Below are 19,286 nucleotides of genomic sequence, written 5' to 3' on the forward strand. Positions count from 1 at the left end.
CTGGCTAGCCAGCTAAACCGGCTTCATGGTATAAACCCCAGGCCTGGAATTTGAGTTGTTTTATTAACATTTTATTATGTGTGTGCGTGGCAGTCGTCCGTGAGGGGCCGTGATTTCGTGTTTATTTATTTATTAAAGTCGAATGGTTGCCGGGTCCCGCCTTCTTCCTTTCCATATCTACGAACTGTGTTACAGTCACATATCGTAGCTGCAGAACAGTAATGCTGTTTTCAACCATAATAAGATAAATCATTCAGTCTGCATATTATTTCTGTATCTTGCTTATTTTTTGAACATACTGATATATTGCTTGAGTCTATTTATTGGCTCTCTGAATTCTCGTCCCTGTCAAGTGTTTCTGCAAGGTGAGATGCTTTGAGTGAAACACAATCCGTTTGTCAAAGGGGAAATATACGACGGGCCCTTATCCAGACAGCATGGATGTAAACAGAGCTATAAAATGCTAACATCTTCTTTTATATTTATGTTTTCATTTATTGGGGTTTATTTTTTGCGCCTCCAAAGGTTAAACACACTAATCTCTTATCTAAAGTATCAGTCAAAATAGCAATCTGTAAGCACCAGTTGACGTGAGAATTGAAAGACCCCACTGCATGCCTCTTCCTGGATCCGGTTGCCCATCTGCATGACTCGAGCTGCCATTATGACAGCTCCACCTGCCCAGAACGGATGGTCAGCTGGTCCAGAGTATGATTTACAGCCAGCGTAAACTTACTCAGCAGGATCTCCAACACATTTGTGCATTCACTCACACATAGAAGTGTTACATGATGCTAAAATCGGGGGGCACGGAGACCGAATGACAGCAATAAATGTTTAGAGACGTACTTATCACTTTTCAAAGGAGAGTTCCTAGTCCATGTAGACGATTCTGGAAATCACTGGAGCAGATTTATGTCATATGCAGCAGACTACACCAACCTGAGTATCTGATGTATATTGCATTCAGTACCGTACATCTATAAAAAGAAAATGACATAATAAAACCGTCTGTACAACCCGATATCAGGCTCTTGTAGTTAATCCAACTTTTCTGACGGCCAGTTTGATTTTCAATTTTCAAGGTTAGCCGATTAATCTTTTGGCAGGATGTTAAATCCTGCTCCGGGAAGCTGTTTGAGAGACTGTACCCTCTGTGCGGTTTACAGGTACAAGGTCTTTGCTTTAAATATTAACAAAGCCACAAAGCACACAAGAATCAGTCAAGTATGAGGTCAGGCTTGTAGTGAGATTACTCTCTCTCTCTCTCTCTCTCTCTTTCTCTTTCTCTCTCATATGCAGCAGCACACGAGTGTGTTACACATGCAGGACTGAGATGCCTAGGTTAAGCTGTTGGCCTGACTTATGGTACCAATAAAGTTTTGTGATTTACAGTGCACAAATGAAACGGCTCTGTTGAGGGAGGGGCAGCATGACACTGAAGGCTGTTTGGAGGTCAGTGAGCTTTTGAAAACCTTGTTCGCTGTTAAACTCAAAGTGTTATCCTTCAGCGACATATATCTTCTTTGGCCAAAAATGGACATAAAAATAGTAATAACTGTTTCAATCTACACAATACAATTCATCTTTCTGTAAGGCAGCCAGAATGACTATGCAACTCCTCAGGCAGTTTCTGTCCTCAAGGTGTCGTGACTAGAAATTAGTGAATAAAACCAGCAGAGCGCTGTGTTGGCCCAGAAGAGCTGATACATCAAAGACCTTCCATCTTCCTCAGCGCTTTTATTTTCCCCATTATGTCCCTGTTAATGAGTCGCTGAGAACACCAAAGCCAATATATAGGGGTAATGCATCCAAACAGCCGATATAATGAAATGGGGCTTATCGGTATGTGTGTCCATTAATGTGTGGGCTCTGGATGAAAAAACAAAAAACAAAAAAAGTCTGGTGCTGGCATCACTGTGGATTTTTGGGTGATAAAACAAGGGCTTTGTACTTCCCCGATGGCTTGTTACCTCTCAGTTCCTAGGTAGTTTTTTTTAATCCTTGTTCCTTGAAAGAAACTGTGTAGACCTGACTTTAATTAATTCCAACATGCATTCATATTATTCTTTTATATTAGTGCCAGGTTTCCTACACACATCCATTACGAACCCAACTAAAGCTCTTTTAGTATATTTATTACTGCAAACTGGGTTTAAATTATTAAACGTAATGATGTAGGCTCCAAAAATATGTTGTTCTTTATTTTCTCCGCAGAGAATCAATGTTACGCATTAGCAGTATAAATTAAGTAATACTTTACCTAGGCATGTTGCTGCCTTTGATACATTCTCTTAGCGAGATATATTCTCCGAGCTGAGCGCTCCCAAGGCCTCTTGGGGAAAGGATGATATAGTTCATTCTAATGAAAGAGCTTGCGGCTGGTAATGGCTTAAATGATGCATTTGCACTGAGGAAAATGTGTTGGGAAGATCTTGCCAAAACAAAATCATTCACCTGATAACTGAATAGTGATGTCACTGCATCTGTGCATGCCTATTTTGGTGTGTATATATACAGCATGTGGAAAAACTACGACATCTAAATCAAACAACTGTCCTGTACTGTACAATAAAGCATCTAAGAATTTATAGGACATCATTTTTGTCCTTTACGATTGCACGAAGGGGGAAAAGAAATACACCCTATGCACTGCTTGGTGCAAACATCCACCGTCCTGCTCGGATTTACATTCCCGCAGCATCTCCATAGGAACGGATTGGGTGGAGAAAATGGCCTCATTGAGTGTCTGCATGCTTATAGTGATTGGTGGTCTCATCTGCTGAATCCATTGCATTAGTATCTGCTTCCCAGATCTCCTGTGGCCCACACTACACTCTCAGGCCAAAGAGCACTCAGTCGTAGGGAAGATAAACTGAGATTACCCCTCTCTGCCATTCCAAAAGTGCCATCTATCACCGAGGCCTCCATGTGACTTCAATTACATTAACAAGCTTAATGTTAGTGTTAAAACACAGTTAAGGACAGGCCAGGGGCCACGGCTGAGGTAGAGGTCTGCCGATGACTAATGTCTGACCTGTCTGAAAAACACAAAGGAAAATTCTTTTTGGTCAGCAGGATATTTGAGAAGAGTCAGAAGCACCTTTTCGCCTCTGTCTTAAGGTATAACCTCCGTAATCGCTAATTGTGCGATTTCTCTTGTGTACTTTAAGTTCGTCCAGACAGGTTATTTCAGCTTGTTATCGGGAAAGCATTTATCCACTTGGAATTATTACTCCACAAGGCCCTCCCACAGCAACATAAACAGTAGTGAATCTTTTAGAGTTATGGTTAAGCCTTTCCTCATTAGATGGGCAATCGACTGGGGGAGAGCAAAGCCCAATTCCAGCCTTTATTGAGTGTAAAGGAGAGCCAGACTGACATTTACATCTCCTGGTTCTTCATGACTGGGTGGCTGGGAAATCGGCCCATAGATCTCTCTTTTGAGGAGGGGTGCTGGAGTAAAAGACCGGATCCAATTTACAGCCGTGACTTATGAATCCTGCCTGATATTCACGTCTCTGATAAAGAGGATATAAGAATAATAAATTCAGCTTTGATCCACGACCAAATGAAGAGAAATTCATCAGAAATTCAAGTTCTTTACAGGCATAGGGGTCAGAGATATAAAAGAGCATCCACCATCCAGAAAATAAACAAATCTTTAAAAGATCTACTCTAAAAGATCCATGGGAATGCCCATTCATTTGTACACCTGGTGTTTATTAGCCTGTGTAAATATTGCCAGCTTATTCTGTCATGCAAGCATTGTGCATATGGTGCTAATATCACTAGCATGAACACTCTTTGTCAGTGGGGTTTTTGTGCTTTTGCAATGAGCAGATTTTGCTGACTCTGCCAAGGCCTAGGCAAGATGCAGAGCAACCTGGACAAAATATCCACTCACTAGCCCACTACGCCACTATGCATTGCATACATCAACTGATTTGCTCTTTTCATTCAACAGCAATTATACTTTATTCTTCGAGATGGAAGGTGGCATCCCGATGCCTAACAATGTCACAGAGGAACTCTTCCCTCTAAAGTGTGTGTCCTAAATTGGCTTTTCAACCATCATCCAATTAGGTCTGAAATATGGTAAGTGCCGCAGCTATTATTGTGTACCAAAAGGGGTACAAAAAGGGAGCGGAGCAGAGTAGTTTTCAGAAGAGATGTGTGGTTTGTTGATTTGTGCTTACACAGCAGAAAAAGAGCACAATGACGAGGGATAGCACGACACAGCCGCAGGATAATAAATAAATACTCTTAGATGGATCTGTCTCCCGAGGAAATATATTACGGCGCTCGCAAATACAACAGAAAAGATCAGTGTCTCGCAGAAGAAGTGGGCACTGGGAAATCAATGTGTGACTCGACAAAACCTATTCTTTAGGGCAACCAACCAGTGATGCCACAATGAACTATGAGGAATATTTGGCTGGAAGTACTTTTGAAGTGACTGGGTTAATAAATGTGATGTATGGTCTGTTTCAGTGGCTTTGCCAGATAAAGTCACTGTTTTCAAAGCTATACTAAAACTGGCACTAGTGGTGTATTCGTAGTGAATGAATCAGGGGTTTTGAACAATGAACTGATGAACCTATTTGTGATGAAACCATGAATCACTGAAAAATCTTTTTAGTGCACAGATTTGATTCACTGGGATACATCAGAATCCTCAGATCTTTATGAAACAAAGGCATGGAGTTGTACTAGTTCCTTATTCTGATCTACATGACACATTTCCAACAATATAATCAGTCAATAAAGCTTTCACAAAGGCTGTCTACTGTGCATCAAAACCAAAGAGATGAATAGCAACCTAAAGCGACCAATCAAAGTTGGTTTCATCTGGATGAGGTGACTGGAGCAGGCAATGTCTGATTTATCTCACCCGTTCACCAAATGGCATGGTAACTGCTGCCTCTGATGGCAGCTAAGGCTCCTAGTTTGATATAAGCTTTCAAACCTGTCGACTCAAAGATGTAGTGGGGCTCGGCTGACAGCAGGATTGATTTTCATGGCTCTTAAATGCAGCCTATGCAAGGAGACCCAAGGACACTCCCTTTCTCAGGTAATGACAATCGTCTTTAAGAAATAATGGCCTTGATGACGCTTTTGAAAAGTTTCCAGGTTGCCTCCAATAATGAATTCCTGGTCGATGACACAATGATAGATTCCATCCGTCTGAAAGGACGCTGTTGCCACAATTTAATTGACGAGGAATGAATCCAGGGGGTTACGGAGGAGTCGGCTAAATTTCATGTGATCAGCAAGGTTTCAAACAATCATTGGCGAACTGATGTCTGCCCCATATCTATAAGTCATTGTGTTTTATAGGCCATTAGGGATCTCGGGAGAAAGGCTGCATGGGGAGCGTGGCTTTTTGTCGAAATTAAAATGTCAGAGAGAAAGAAATAGAACAAAACAGGGAATCTGTAATTAATTACATGGCCATAAAAATTCAATAATCAAGAGGCGATTCCACTCTCTAGCACAGCAATTTCTGATCACAGCAAGCTCAAATAAAATACATTAATCTCCCTAAATTAGATTTTTAATCTGAAAAGCAATACATGGGGATACAGTGCACGCGCGCCCTCCCTTGCAGGCTGCAGGAGCTATAGCTGAAAAATGAACTGGACTGAACATAATAATAAAATCTGTAGGCAAAAATCTGCTGCATTTACACTGCAAATTAGTGATGTTTACAGATGAGATCGCACAAGATGAAACAATATCACGGAAAAGCTATTCTAGCTTTTCTATGAAATGTGCATGCAAATGATGTGTTACTATTAATATTGAAATCCTAACTTTTTCCGTGTTGCACATGGAATCAGTGTGCTGAACGTGTTTGGAATCAGTTCTACTGTTGGCTGCTAATGATTTTCCAAATAATATGCACCCGGAGGGTATCTATTGGAATCCTATAGTATAAGTGTCGTTAATGTGAAGGAAGACACAGTGTTATGTGACTTTCATTGACTTGTGCATCAGCTATTTCAGATTGAACAGAACTCACTCTGTACGTGTCAAAGCAGAGGTAGTACGAGTGCAGGTTCATGAGAGAGTTATGGAAAAGCAGGGATTTATTGACTGAGGGAAATTTCTTGCTAGCAACAGGCCACTTATTAAAGCTAAATGTGCCGTTTCTGCCACTAGTGTCAGCAAACGGTATTGCAGAACAGATGGTTTTTAAACAGGACTCCTGAACTCTCTCCTTATCCACCATTAAAATGTGATCAGTTGACTTAACTATAAAAAGTGAGAAAACCATTGCCTTGAAGTTATTATGTAATAAACCATGTAATTGAAAAAAATAATTATTGTGAACTTGACAATTCCACACAACTTAATTTTTTCAATTACATTTGTAAACATAATAATTTTAAGGTAACAGGTGTCCTCTCTTTTTTTTGTCTTCTTTTTTTTTTAAAGTTAATTCAACTAATCCATTTTTAGCAAACAATCCTGCCTTCCAACTCACGCTGTTGGATGCTCCGTCAGGTATACATTTCTCTGCATATAAGCTAAGATATACATAAACTTCGCATGCAGATCTTAGGTATGCATTATTTTTCTGGTTCGAGAGTCACAGATATAGATCCATACATTCTGACATGTTATTATGTTCTTAAAAAAAGGCGAATCCCAGCTTTTATGGTAAGTGATAACAATCAGTCAATTTGGCCTTTAAATTCAAAGTATGTCGTGCTCACTCTATAGGGAATCCTTTCTTCTGTTCTCAGCTATTCATCTTCGGTTCTGGTTTGGGCTAACACTATTAAAGCGAACAGAACGGCCTCCAGAGAGAGCAGAATACTTTGAGTGCATTAGGAAGTGTGTAGGAGAGATTCAGCTCAGCACAAGGTCCTCCACATACCCTCACCATAAATATCCTCCGTGTAATACATCAAAAAAACGTCCCAATGTCAGTAAAGGAGGGTGGTGGAGGTAAAAAATGTGTGTCAGCTTCAACTGCAGAACTGCGCTGTGAATTATGTACAGTAATCTGCAAAAATTATTGCTGGCTAACCGCCCCTAATGAATCCAGCCAGGTCAGAATGGATTACAGTACCAGTGAAAGCATCCATTTAAGCCAAAAGTGAAGCATGGCAACATTAAGCCAGCAACGATAGCACACCTTTGCTATTCAATACATTTAAAGTTGGATTTACTCAGTGTCTGATGAAACGGGGCTATGAAGACAAAGAAGTCTGTGGTGATGAGAGGACATATTGATCAGCTAGATAACTGTATTAAATGGCAATCTTTCAATTAGCCACCATATTTCACTGCCCTGATTATCTGCCTTGCTAATTACAAGACAACCATTTGATCTTCTCATAGCTGTCATTACTTACATGGGCTGTCATGAGTCTGCATAACAGCATCTCTTTGTCTTCTTCTCTAATGTGACAAGGCAATTTGCCATTTAATTGTTGTACACAAACCACCAGCATTGAGGAAGCTATTTTAAAATCAGTAGCTTGTCAAATTGGGTTTAACTAAAGTCAAGCTAATGAAAATGTAGGTACACTACAAGCTGCTTATAAAAAAGGCTAAATGCTAAGCTATTTCTTAGCAAACAGAAAAAGGGACAAAGGCAAACGAAAAGGCCAATGTATTATCTTAAAACTACACATTTTTAACTGCCTCTAATAACAGATTACTCTAAAATGTAATGTAGAAACCTGTAAAGCTGCTTTGAAATGATATGTATTGTGAAAAGCACTTGAACTGTGTTGGTGATTTCTGTCTACGGCATTCAAATAGAAGGTTCACTATGCATTTGGAAATTTTGTTGGGGCACAATATGTTGATGTGATAATAGCTGGCTGACTTTTCCATCTGTTGATATGACATGATTAGAAATGGTCAGTATAATTTATGGCTGGGTGTCCACCTAATGCATTCACTAATGTTTACAATTTGAACCTTCTTAAAAACTGTAAAAACAAGCAATATTACTCTATTTTGAAGTCCACCATGCGACTTAAAAGATGGAGTAGGTTAGTAGTTCAAACTGCTAAACATTGTAAACCATGTATAATCCTGCACTATAAAAAAAACAAAGACTACAACCTCATACATCACAGTTGAAGACAAAATGGGATGTATATGAATTAAGGACATTTTTTATAATGCTGCTGCTTTAGCTAAACTGAATTTAGTATTTCATATTATTTATTGCCAGACAGTAACAAAATTAGATATTGGATTTTGCTATTGATTTTAAGTCTGTTCAACAGACACAGCAGTTCTTCCCCGACCTCAGCTTTAGACCAAATTTAATTCTGGAAAATATGCACAGAAAACGTGGAGTGTCTACATTATTGAGCCCTGAACATATTGCAAAAATTCCAATATGATTTCATTTCCTCATCACGTATTTCTTTCTTTTACATAAAAAGAACAATCCCAAGCATTGTGTCAAACAATGCCCCTGTGTTACTGGTGTCAACACAACCAGCTCAGGATAAAGCACACACAAGCTAACAACAGGCTAACAGTTCTAAACTATCTTTTCCACATGCAGGACCAGGAGGGGACGCCTTTTAATTTGAGGAATGCGGCAGTGCTATATTTCACCCGTTTCTGGCATCTTGCATTATCTTAGTAAACATCCCAGGTACTAATTTGATATATTGTGAAGCAGTCTGTGCTCTATCCAGCTCCCAGGGTGATAGATGAATGACTGGAAGACGAAATAGCGACTGAGATTTATGGCCTGCCAACACATAGAATATGTATGATTATCTGCTGCACACTGAAAGCTACTTCTTTTGAGTGATAAGCGAAGGGAGAGTGATCTAGCAAATGACTCCATCTCCCCGATGGGAAGGGAAGAGCAGAGGCTGCAAACTGAGCTCGTTTGTATCACGACTGTAGTCTCCGGCACCAAGCAGCATCGGCGCACTGCACTGTCCTGCAGATTGTTCATAGAGTTATGGATCTCATCTCCTGCAACCACACCAGCAGTTTTCCATTCTCTCTCTCTCTCTCTCTCTCTCTCTCTCTCTCTCTCTCTCTCTCTCTCTCTCTCTCTCTCTCTCTCTCTCTCTCGAACAGCCATCAGTGTCCCTCCATCTTTCTCTCTCTCAGAGGCCTTGCTAGTTATGTGGTAACAAACTGTAGTCATTTTACTCTGGTGGATTGCAGTTCCGCTCCGTACCTCTGAAATATTTGTCTGAAATAGTTGACTTCTGATTTGGTTATAATACCCATTGGTATTTTCTGAGCACTTAAAGCGGTTCTGCTCCTAATTGATCGATGGCACGTCATCGTAAATCCCAAAACCTGGTGGAGTTTATTGATCCTACAGGAGCGCTTGTACCTCTCAGCATATGTCACCTCACGCACTCATAGGCTGCTAAGTAGGAGGCATTTTTTACAGTGAGGGCATTATCATATGCCCACTCTGCCCGTTGTTAACTGCATCAGTGATTTAATGTGAGACAGCATGACTTGCACAGCACCCAGGAGAGGGCTTGATTTGGTGTGTGGCCCAATTTATATATTTACATGCTGGCCATAAATAATCTTAATGCACCTCGGCGGATTGCTGAGAGTAATTGTTTATCCACTTCCTAGCGGACATGCTTGACAATATTCTTGATGAACAACCAGCAGCCTTGTTTTAAAGGATTGCTTTGGCTGTAGTGGATGCGGGCCGGGGTGATCTGAGGTTTTTTTGCTCGACTTCTCTACACTGCAGGATTGAGAGCGCCGTCAAACTCTCTTGAAGGCAAGTCAGATCACCCGGCAGCCATTTTGCTAACGATTTTCCTTCAGCTCCTCGAATCCAAAACTGTTGTTCAAAATGACATATTTTAAATAACAGAATCTGACAACAATGATAGAATGAATTTGTGCAACTTTAGCCTGAATTATGCAAAGGAACTAGATTTTCATTCCCAAAGCATCATCATGGACATTTATTCACGTTGCTTTGACATGGTTTTTGAGCTACTTTGATGCCATTTAAAAAAAAAAAAACAGGTTACTCTTTATTTTAAGATGATGTGGTTACACTGGTCTTGAGTACTAAGTACTGAGTAATACTAATGAACTATGTAGGGGTGAGCTGGTACAACCTAGCATGGCGTTAGTTGTAAAGCTCATGGTTTAAAACTTTCCACACATGCCAGCATGACGAAACGTAGTATATGCTAGTTGCCATATGAACACTATATAGATAAAATTGCACCAGAATGAAAAAATCTTTGGAAGATATCGCTGAAAATTTATTCAGCCATAGCAAAATGCGTCTTCATTTAAATGCAATGTGTGGCCTTTTTACAACCTTTGGTCATATTTCCATTTAACAAAAATCCTTTTTTATTTACAACTACACCCACCCCTAAACCTACCCAGTGATTTATACACTATAAAAAATTATTTAGAAAAAAAGTTACCTGGTTGCCTTAAAATTTTGAGTTCAGTGAAATTAAATTTTTGAGTTAATACAATGAACAGTTTTTGAGATTCGACAACCTTTATTCAAATATTATGAAAAGATTTTGTAAGCATATTGGGTAATTGTGTGTGTTTTATTTCTGATAACGCAGTGAAACATGCCAAATAGTGCTATTTTCATGATTTATCAAATTTTTGATGTGGTTTAGATCCAATAATATTTTGAGTTTCTATTTATTAAACAAATTTCCTTCATTGTATCAACTCAAATTTTTAATTTCAATAAACTCAAAATTTTAAGGCAACCAGGTTACTTACTTTTTTAAGTTAAATCAACAAAAAACAACCATCATTTTTTACAGTGTAGTGCATATACAGTTTATGAGCACATGCGTTCCCTGGGATCGAACCCACGAATGCATTATCACATCATTACATTATGCTGTATTTTGCAATACTCATTTGAGCTACGCAAAACCCAAAATATGACGCAAATAAAAGGAAACAAAGCATTGAAATGAAAGTGTCCTGTTGTCGATACACTGTAAAAAAAATAGATTTTTGTTGGTTTAACTTAAAAAAGTAAGTAACCTGGTTGCCTTAAAATGTTGTGTTTATTGAACTTAAAAAATTGAGTTGATACAATGAAGGAAATTTGTTCAATAAATAGAAACTCATAATATTTTGGTATCTGAACCACATAAAAAATGTGATAAATCATGAAAATAGCACTATTTGGCATGTTTCACTGCATCATCAGAAATAAAACACACACAATTACCCAATATGCTTACAAAATCTTTTAATAATATTTTAATAAAGGTTGTCGAATTTCCAAAAATGTTCATTGTATTAACTCAAAATTTTAATTTCAATGAACTCAAAATTTTAAGGCAACCAGGTAACTTTTTTTCTAAATAATTTTTTACAGTGTAGGGGCGCAACTTTAGTAAATGCTACTATAGGTTGTATTTCAGGGAAGTGACAAACGACCTACATAGGTGTATTGGTCGGAGGACATGTTTCATTTTAATCTTAAAGGGTTAGTTCACCCAAAAAGGATATTTATTTCATTAATGACTCACCCTAATGTCGTTCCACACCCGTAAGACCTCCGTTCATCTTCAGAACACAGTTTTAGTCCGAGGCCTTTCTGTCCTTTGAATGTAAATGTATGCCCACTTGCTGTCCATGTCCAGAAGGTAATGAAAACATCATCAAAGTAGTCCATATGTGACAGTTGGTTAGTTAGACTCTTTGGAAGCGTCGACAATACATTTTGGGTCAAAAATAACAAAAAAAATTAATTTACACAAACTGAGTCATAAAGCGTTGTGCCCCGCTCTTCCCTACTCTAAAGACTGCTAATTTAAAAGCAAAGTTACTTATAGTTAGTAGAATGTCTAAAGTGAACCATCGAAATAAAGTGTTACTCAATTGTATTGCCATATGAAATTGAATTTTAATTCAGAAATGTCGATGCTCATCACAGAAGAGGTTTATGCAAGTCATTGTATAGTCACTGCACACGTCATAAACCCACAAGTAGCCCATCTACTCCATTATAATCTAGTGGAGTGGCTTAAATCCTACCCAGCAGCCCTTGCAGCTCTGACAGTGGTGGCTTTCTGCGCCTTCTGAGCTTCTGCCTGTCCTTAGTTTCCAAACTGTTTTTTGGTTTGTTTGTTTGTTTTTTGGTAAAGCGTATCAGTTTCCACACCCTTCGCTGTACCCAAGCAGAAAACTACACACTTTTTTTCATGTGGGAGATGTATGTATGTGAGATTTCGATTAAGTCTAATTAAAGATCTCACATGCTGTGAGCAACTGTGACATCTTTATCCTTCTGCTGCTGTGAAATCCTTATTGCACTAGTCCAAATGACTATGGCACAAATCACAGTGGAGGTGGGGTGACAGGTAGCAGACGTCAGCCTCATTTCCTGCGCATGGTGTGGACACCGACATGTATCTTTGCCAAACTGCCTTTCACACTAGCTATGAAACAGGAGATGATGGGAATGAGAAGCACTCTGGGACAAACAGGTCTCATGTAGCCACCGAGACAGCAGTTAAGAGCATATACACCAATGAATAACACACAATGTAGAGACTGAAATATATGGGACAGTTGCACAGTATCTCTGGGTATATTACATTGAGAGCTTTCTATCAGAAGTCTGCGGTACTGCCCCGAGAGGAACAAACAGTGGCAGCAGGTTAAACATGGCGTCGGTTGGATGGTTCTGCCCCTCTCATCCTGCCACTGATGTATAGCAGTTGCCTGACAGGAAGAGCTCCAGTAAAACCTCTGTACATGCCAAAATACGTTTTACAAGCAGTATCCTAATCAGCTAGCAGCCAGTGGCCCATAAATCCTGCCTGCGTCGGCTGAGCGCAGTCACCAGCGGGATGGAGGAAATTAATATACGGCGGAGTCTATATAGACCAGGCCAGGCCAGAGAGAGGCAGGACTGTCAGGGCTGTTTGTAAAGCACAGGAGTCATGTGATTGACGGTAGTCAACAGAATATGCTGCAATAATTTATGCTACCATTTTAATTCAACAAAGTGAGTTTATGTGTATGTTTGCATACCGCACACCATGTCCGTTTTATGTCATACGTACTCCTCCTCCATAGGTATGTTTTTCTTATAGACAGTGTTTTAATTTTCTAGCATACATACAGTACATAAATAGACATAAAATGCACTTCATTCCAAATTAACTCAATATGTATTGTAGCATATAGCATTTTCCTGTATTAAATACTGTATTATTATTTTTTCATCTCGTGTTCTTGTGTGTCTGTTTGTCCTAGACAAAGTAGTATTGTTATAAATAAATGAGCATGAAGACAAAATACTACCATGAAATATACGTACTTCTAATAGTATTGAATGATAATTTTCAAATTATGACTATTATGATGAGAATTTGGCCATTATACAAAATGGACAATATAGTGGACAATGATGGTTAATTAAAGAATATTAGCAGTATATCATTTAAAATGATACAAAATACTCAATTCAGTATTGCAATAAGAGCAAGTAAGGAGTAGCAGAGAAGTTCGAATAGTAACACTGATACAATAAAAAAGGTCTCCAATTGAACATTTTCAAGTGTCTGATCACATCTAAATTTTTCAGTTGGCCGAATTGAAATTCTGTGAATTAATTCACAGAAATTGAAATCGGCCAAATGAAAAATTAAGATGTGATCAGTCACCTGAAAATTTTCAACTGGAGTCCTGATTTTTTTTTTACAGTGTAAAATAAGATCGAATAGAGAAAAGGTTGGGATTATTCATCAATAGTGGCTTTGTTTAAGCTCTTAAAATATACTTTATTTTCATTTTCAAGTAAACTTTAATTTCCTATTTCTTTCTTTTAAGCTAAAATATGACTTGCATATTCTTGGCAGGTTTTGTGAACCTCTAGAGGAGTTTGTAGACACCAGATATTGTTTGTAAAACCTAACATGACATTGTTCATCTGCAGACAACAAGGCTAATAGCGAAGAGCCGTGAGCCTCTCTAACAGCCGAGAGCAGAAGGCCAGCAGGGAGCCAATCGATAAATGAAATGATACTTTGAAGTGAGCGCACTTGAATCCCAAAACGACTTAGGTCCTCAGATAACATCTCAAAATTAGATAAAGGCACCTCGAGGGGAGAAAGGGGTGGGCCGGGGTAATCTGTGGCAAATAGGACTATTTTTCTTTTGGAAATTAGTTTTGAGCAGTTTAAACCGGAGCGATATCTTGATGTGGGTATTAATGAAAGAATTCACTCTCTGTCTTCTCAGGACACGTGGCAGCTGAAGTTGTTCCCTTATAGCCCGTGCAAAGTGAGCAAATGGGTTAGGCATGTTCACAACCCAACTGTTCTGACAAACTGTCTCTGTCTACTGGGTTTAACAGGCCTACAAATACATTCTTACTCTGTGGGATCACTAGCTTTAAACCAACAAACTACTGCAAGTTATACTCATTGCTTTTGATAGTAGTGGCCTGGACTCCTTCCAGTAACAACACTATCCCAGGATGGCCAGAAAAATCCACTGCACTGGCATGCTGTGTAGTAATTAGAAGTAGATGATTGATAGGTTATTGGTTCTGCTTAAAATAATTTGTTATTGCTGACTTTATTTCATTTCATTTGTATATGAAAGCAGATTACAGGCAGATCGGCTCAGTAAGCCTGTCAGTGCATATGAATGGACAACATGTGTAATTCTGCAGTGAATGCCATGCAATATCCTGTGATTAGTGACAGGATTGAGCCTGTGCCATTCACATATCGACCATCAGATGGCAGCATTAAGATCTGTGTCTTACACTGAAAAGAAGGCAATGCTGTATAATGCATATTTATATTCAAACTCTATTTAAATTCCATAATGTGAAAGACATTTATAAAAAAAAATGTGTAAAGACATTTATAATGTTCAAAATCTTCAATTGATCAAATAATTAGGAAAAAAGTATATACTGTATAACCTTGATAATAATAAGTGTTTCTTGAGCATCAAATCAGCAAATTATAATGATTTCTGAAGGATCATGTGACACTGAAGATTGGAGGAATTATGCTGAAATTCAGATTTGCCATCATGGGAATAAATTACATTTTTTTAAATATTCAAAAAGAAAACATTTATATTTAAATATTTGTGATTTACTGTATTTATCATCAAATAAATGCAGCTTTCTTGAGCACAATAGACTTGATTCGAAAACATAAGAAATATTGTACCAACCCTAAATGTTTGAATAATAGTATACATGTGTTATATCTAGGTTACACGTTATTTGGTCCACTTTAGACATTCTACTAACTACATGTCAAATAACTCTCGTATTAGTAGACTGTAGTACACTGTTAGTTAAAGGGATAGTTCACCCAAAAATGAAAATTCTGTCATTAAATTCTCACCCTCGTGTTCCAAACCCATAAGACTTTTGTTAATCTTTGGAACACAAATGAAGATCTTTTTGATGAATTATGAGAACTTTCTGTCCTTTGCAACAACCATTCTGATGCTTCAAAAAGTTCATAAAGAATAAATTAAAACTAGAGAGCATTAAATGATGAACAGATTGAATTTAGGCTTTTCTTCACACAGAAACATAAATCAACTCACACATCAGTTGTGTTAAGCGAAAGCTAAATCGAGTTCGCTTGACGTGTGTCAATATGAACCAATAAGGTTAATTTTTCGTGTGTTACGCAGCACGTGTTTTTGCATATCAAGCAGGTTCGGTTGAGCTTCTGTTTATGTCTGCTGATTAATGTTTATATGTCAATAAAAGCCTTTGAATCTGTTCATCATATAAAGGGATGGCGTCTCCAGAACATTTCGACTAAACTGCTCAATTCATACAGATTAGTTTTATGATCTCTTTATGAACTTTTGGAAGCTTCAATGTGGCAGCAGCGTAGCTGTCAATGGAGGGACAGAAAGCTCTTAGATTTCATCAAAAAGATCTTCATTTGTGTTCTGAAGATAAACGAAAGTCTTACAGGTTTGGAACGACATGAGAGTGAGTAATTAATGATAGAATTGTCATTTTTGGGTGAACTATCCCTTTATGGTTAGGTGTTAGGGTTCAGGTTAGCAGAATAATTTGAAATGTAGGCCTACTTGGAAGGTTATACATAGTCAGTAGAATGTCGGTTCATTGTCCATCAAAAATAAAGTGTGAGCAGATATTAAAGGGGTACTTCAGCGCTGGAAAGATGAATCTGTATTTAAACTGGGTCATTAATGTAGTAGAAATGTGAAATTATTTTGGAATTTGGTGCCTTCTAGACTGAGAAAAGACAGAAATTTTATTTTTGTCTCATGGGGATGAAAGACTACAATTCCCAGAATGCTTAGCTGCCCTGTGAGGCCATTCCCAAAGCCACCGCTACTGGATTACTGTGACTGAGTTGGAGAACAGACACTACATTTAAATACTGAAAGTGTCTGTTCAAGATCGAGTTGCCTCATGAGCTGCAGGAGTCAGATTACATTTAATGTCATAAATGAGCTGCTGAGCTCTCATGATGTGAGCTGAGGTAATCGCGACCACATTCGCGGCATACATTCACAATACATGTTCAGTCTGGCGCGTTTTTAGTTCATTCCTTTGGAAGCTTAACTTTCATAGAAATTCATTTGAGAAGATAAAACATTTACATTGCTCAGGACCCGGTCTGTTTAAATGAATGCCTGCAGCTGCGAGCTGAGCTGTGAGTGTGATCGCCCATCCCCATGTGTGAGTTGAAAACGTGGAAATAGCTCCCTCTGCTGGCTGTAGTCTTTAGCCTTTGGCCAAACTTTCCAAAGATGACGCAAATATCGTCAATTTGCATCACAGTAGGAATTTTTCCAGAAATAAAATGCATAAATCTCTTGTCTCAGGGGGATATGAGGGGGGGAAGCACAATCATTTGATTATACTCCAGGGTTTCTACTGACACAAGGCCATATGCTAATCGCTGAAGTTACCCTTTAAGCAGTCTAGTAGACTGCTTGTTGACATGTAGTGGCAAATTTACTTATAGTTAGTAGAATGTCTAATGTGGGCCATCGAAATAAAGTGTTACCATTTTCCAACCTTTGTCTTTAGGTACCCCCACAACCACAACCCCATATGTGTGTGTGTGTCTGTGTGTGTGTTGGGGGTGGGGTGGGGGTGGTGGAATAATAGCAATTCATTATTTTAAACTTTTGCAACAATGTTATTTTGTCCTAGTTTATTTTAAATAGGTTTATTAAAGCCAAATCTTTCCCCTGGAGTACACTCACATACTATCGGCTGGTAATCACAGCACTACATGATATAAGGTGATGGCAGCTTCTCCTCCATCACTGACACATACTCTTCAAGATTTCTTCTGACAAAGCCTTCATAACACAGTGAATATATCTGTTGTGTACGAGAGGGAGTGGATTACTGTTTTCCTCCAGAAGATAAGCGTCTGTCTGGACACACACATCTCCCTCGTTCTGACAGTTGCAGGGCCATGGCTTAGTGCTGGAGGCCCTTATTTACAGGACATTTGTTGCACTTGACATTTATCATTGCTTCAGGGGCATGAACTTCATGCAAACAGCATTGAAGCATTCAATACGCAGGGCTTTGGGCCTCATCCTACTGGGGCATTATCACAAGTCTTTTCACGCTGAGATAAATCACTTCCACAGCGCCCACAGACAAGAGCTCAGACGTTGGGGGTGGGAGCCACATCCTCGGGATAAGGGCAGACAGTCAAGGCTTCATCTTCTTTCTACCCTTGACTAATTGTTGTATGCGTTTGATACAAATATCACTAACCATTACAGAGAGGTCTTTGTTATTCTGTTGATGCCAGAGGTACTTAACCGACCAACGGAACAGCTTCTAATGAGTGGGCAGCTGAATATGTCTCCGCTGTAATCAGATAATTTGCAGAAATATTACTGAAGTCAAATTACTGTATATGAATGTTTTATATACAAGATAGAATATTTAAAATTATGATTGAATTGAAAATGACTGACCTTTCTATTTTTCAAAGAAATTGGAAAATAGCCACAAACAATGTTCACAAAATATAAAAGGTGCACTATGTAGGATTTTTGCAGTAAAATATCCAAAAACCACTTGGCCATTTTGTTCAGTTGAGTTCTTACAATATCCTAAATGTTTTCAACTATTTATAAACTGTGACAAAATTGCTATTTCAACCAAAGAACAGGGACGTGTGAGGAATTCGCCTGTCAATTTTGTCATATCTGTGTCAGTTTCTGGTTTTATTCTGATATGATCAAAAGAGCTGCGTTACCTAACCTCATACTCATTACCGGAAAAGTGGAACTGGCGCCAGCGACTGTGTCCCGTCATAATAATAAAATAAAAAAGTCCCGCTGCTCGCGAGCGGTGTGTTGCGCAACAATTACTCCAGCAGCCTTGCTCAGCTCCCTCAACACTCGGTCCTGCTCTGCTTCATACTACAGTAACGTTACTAATAATCTTGCCTGATTCCTTTCCAAAGGCTGTGAGGTGAAGACCACATGTCCCGAGATTCTGCGCTCAAACCTGGCATCATCAAACTACACGTTTGTTTTGAATAGGCGCCCTCTACCGGACGGAAAGTTACAGTGTAGATTTAAGCACATCTGATTTCAACATTAATAATAAACAGACATGTTTTTGTAAGGAAGCCCGTTTTCGCCATTAATACAAAAATAAAAAGAGTAAATGTGACTTTTAATCTCAGAATTCTGACTTTTTTCTCTCACAATTGCGAGTTACAAAGTCAGAGTTCTGAGATATGAATTCAAAATTCGAGTTATAAAGTCACAATTCTGACTTTTTTTCTCAGTCAGAATGACTGTCTGACTATAATCACACAATTGCAAGTTTATATCACGCAATTCTGACTTTATAAAAAAATGTCAGAATTCTCAAATAAAAAGTTGCAATTAGTCTTTTTATTTTTTTATTAAAAGTGGCAGAAACTGGCTTCCATATTTTTGAGCACCAAATCATCATATTAGAATTATTTCATTGCAGGTCAACACTGTAGTCAGCCTCCAATTATAAGCCAACTACTGCAATTCCATACGTGCATCATGATTATTGATTAATTATTATTTATGCTGATGATTAACAATCCAGCTATATTTTTGCTTTCAATGCAGGATTGGTTCTTGACTGATATAGAAGGCTGGGCTAGCAGATATACTGCTTTCCCGCTACCGACTAAAGCCGCCTCTGCTGCTCTCAAATAATAAAGAAAAATACAGCAATTTGCCGGTGTTATGATTGGTTATTCCAGTCTTCAGCCCTTCCTCAAACTTCTCAACACACAGCCAGCCTCAGATTGCTT

Source organism: Pseudorasbora parva, chromosome 17, assembly GCF_024679245.1.
Source record: "Pseudorasbora parva isolate DD20220531a chromosome 17, ASM2467924v1, whole genome shotgun sequence".
NCBI lineage: Eukaryota > Metazoa > Chordata > Actinopteri > Cypriniformes > Gobionidae > Pseudorasbora > Pseudorasbora parva.